The following is a 3088-nucleotide window of genomic DNA, read 5'->3' as shown; positions in this document are numbered from 1 at the left end:
CCCACCTTCTGCTAGCGGGTCAGTCCAATACGCACAAAACGCACCTGTTGCCTGCGTGCCGCCTGCAGCTGCAGTCTCTCTACAGGCTGACAGGCCTTCCCGCGGCTAATCCAATCTGCTCACAACAGCATCGGTGATTTATATGCTCCGTGAGCTCTATTTTTTATTATTTTTTTGTTCCCCATTCCACGGTTTGTTTCTCCCTCACCACGGCATGATGGCTCATTAGAGTCTTGGTGACAAGGGCCGTGTCATTCTTTTACCTGCCTATTAAGATGGGTAAAGCGAACGGCGTCCATGGAAGAGTCCTTGCACCCGCTTACATGCCGACCCACGAGTATCCATGCTCTACATTTGGATTTGAAAAAGCGCCAGTGCAAAATCAAGTGATACGTGGCAGACAGAGGATGGAGTGTTTATATAGCAGGTGATGACAAAGTGCTTATACGACTTGGGCTTTGCCCGTGGCCGACCTTGGGTTGTCAAATGTTGCCGTTTTCACGAGGAAGGAAAGAGCCAGTGTCGAGTAGCTGTGGACTGTTCCTGAGACAGTTTTAGTGATGCAGTCATGAAATGTTTTTTTTAAGAGACTTCTTACATCACCACTAAGACACTTTTGAGGAAAGTCATTAGTCACTTCACACGGAGCGGGTTACGGCGCCGGAATGGCATTGGTCGAATAACTGGGAGGTTTCTGGTTTCGCCACTGACATGTGTTTTAAGGGGAAATGAAAGAGGTGAACGTTTACGCAATTAAGTAAAAGTATAGACCGCATATTACTTCCCAACAGCTGTCAGTTGAAAATTCCAGATGAACCAAAAACGCACTATAACCTTTACAGGTGACCTTCATTTGATTTTCTAAACCAGTGCTTCGCAAAGCTTTGACACTAAGTCCTTCTTAAAATATACGTTTACTCTCCAAGTACCACCATCAAAGTACAGTTGCGACAGTGTGCCTTATAATCCGATGCGACTTATGTATGGCTCAATATTCTGATTTCTTGGACGTAGTATTTTAAATGATTTGTAAAGCGCTTTGCTACAGCTGCAGCGGTTGTGAACGCTCTATATAAATAAAGCTGTATTGTATTGTATTTCCTTTAGCGTAGCTCCATCTAGTGGATGCATAACGCAACCACAGCCACGATTGTAGCTTCTATTCTATGCACCGCATTATAAGGCGCATAGAATAGAAGCTACAATAGTGGCTGCGGTAGCATTATACATTCACTAGATGGAGCTATGCTAAAGGAATGCAATACAATGCAGCTTTATTTATGTAGAGCTCTAGATATGAAAACAGTTTTAAAATAGGCTACTCATTAAAGGTACACCTTATAGTCTGAAGCTCCTTATAGTGCGGAAAACATGATAATACGGTGTTCCCTCTCTTTTTCGTGGTTCAATTCATGAGGCTTCAGTCTATCGCAGGGTTTTCATTTATGACCATAACGTCATCTATTGCGGGTTTTCTTGCTATTTTTCTTCCTTCTAAGTTGGACCAGTCAAAAAATATTTTTTTCTTTTTTTTTTTTGATAGGAAATAGTCTTTTTGTAAAACTAATTTCCATAAACATTAAGAGCTCGTCACCACCCAAATTACCGTTGCCTCATCGTTGGTGCGCTTGGAAATACATTCCCAGCGCACTGTTTCATTCAGATTGTTAGGAAACTCACAAGGTTGTTCAAATGTGCCATTTGGTTATTTCGAGTGCCCCAAAACATGAAGTACTGGAGCCCAGTGTGTCAGGCAGTATAACGAAAGTAAATAGTTGAAGCATGAGCTGCTATGATAGACAGCGCTCAGAAATTAACGTGAGCGGACGAGACATTCGCTTAATAACTACGTTAAAATGTTCTTGAGTTTAAAATGGCTTAACTTAACGAAAACCCCACGGCGTGCTATAGCTCAAGATACAATTCCGGTGGGTTAATGCACCTTTTGGTCTTCTTGCGGAGACCGAGGGTTCGTTGCCGTGGCTACGGTTCTTCTTCTTCCATCTCTTTTGAATGGAAAACGAGGAAGGAGAACTTTTGCATACGGAAGTGGACCAACGGTGGTCATGGCGGCTGGCTTTTGGTTTCCACAGCGCCAGTATTTATTCTTCATTTTGCATTTTAAGTTACATATTATGTGTAACAAGTGTTTAGAAGGGTGGAAAGCATGTGGGGGTTCCTAATGGCATAACAGGAGCAAAACCGGCCCCAAACCAGAAAAAACAACAAAAAAAGGCAACCTCTAATTCGCAAAAATTCACCTAGAAAAGTGAGGGAGGTGATACTGTAAGCCACACTAACATTATGCAGTGTTAACATTCACACGGCCCTTATAGAACAATTACAAAACTTTACTGAATGAATTATCATGTTTTTATGGAAGCAGATCTAAACTAACTACATTGTAATGTGAACTACAATGAAACGAAACACTGAGAATCTTTACTCGAAATGTTTGAATGAAACTGTCCAACTCTTCTGTTTGAGTACTTTTTGCACAACTTGCTGTTTTCAAACAAGGAGGCAAACATCAAAATTCATCTCAGTTGTTTGATTCGAACCTTACGTTGACTTTCAATTGTCTGCGACCATTCACAATTTTTTTTTGAATGTTTTATTTTTTTTTCATGACACTTCCCATCGATGCTACTGGAAATATTGAACTATTCTGTATCATTGAGGAGTGTACAGTTGTGGTCTAAACCAAGTCATCTGAGCATTTGCTTTGGCCTAACAACGCGCGCATTGATCCAAGGAGATACTCAGCCCTCTAACCTGCTGAGTGCTCGGTTCCAGCGAACAATAGAGTTCACAGCACATCAATACACTATCCTATTGAGTGCTCTCCGTTTAGCAGCATGATTGATGAGGTTAAGGCTCCCAGCCGGGGAGCAAAATGATGTCCAAAGCAAGGTGCTGCATTGAGCAAACAATTTGTCCCAAATGAGAGAGAACACAGCAAAAACAATGACTTCAAATGTATTTACACTTAGTTGTACTAGTGTACAAAACGGCGGTGTTGTTAAGTGATGTCGATGGAAGCCGCTTTATAAACAAGAATATCCAAATACCCACAGACACTAAATGA

The sequence above is a fragment of the Hippocampus comes genome, unplaced genomic scaffold (assembly GCF_001891065.2).
Source record: "Hippocampus comes isolate QL1 unplaced genomic scaffold, H_comes_QL1_v1.1 scaffold14, whole genome shotgun sequence".
NCBI classification, from domain to species: Eukaryota; Metazoa; Chordata; class Actinopteri; order Syngnathiformes; family Syngnathidae; genus Hippocampus; species Hippocampus comes.
The sequence above is the reverse complement of the archived record's forward strand: the minus strand, read 5'-3'. Positions refer to the sequence as shown.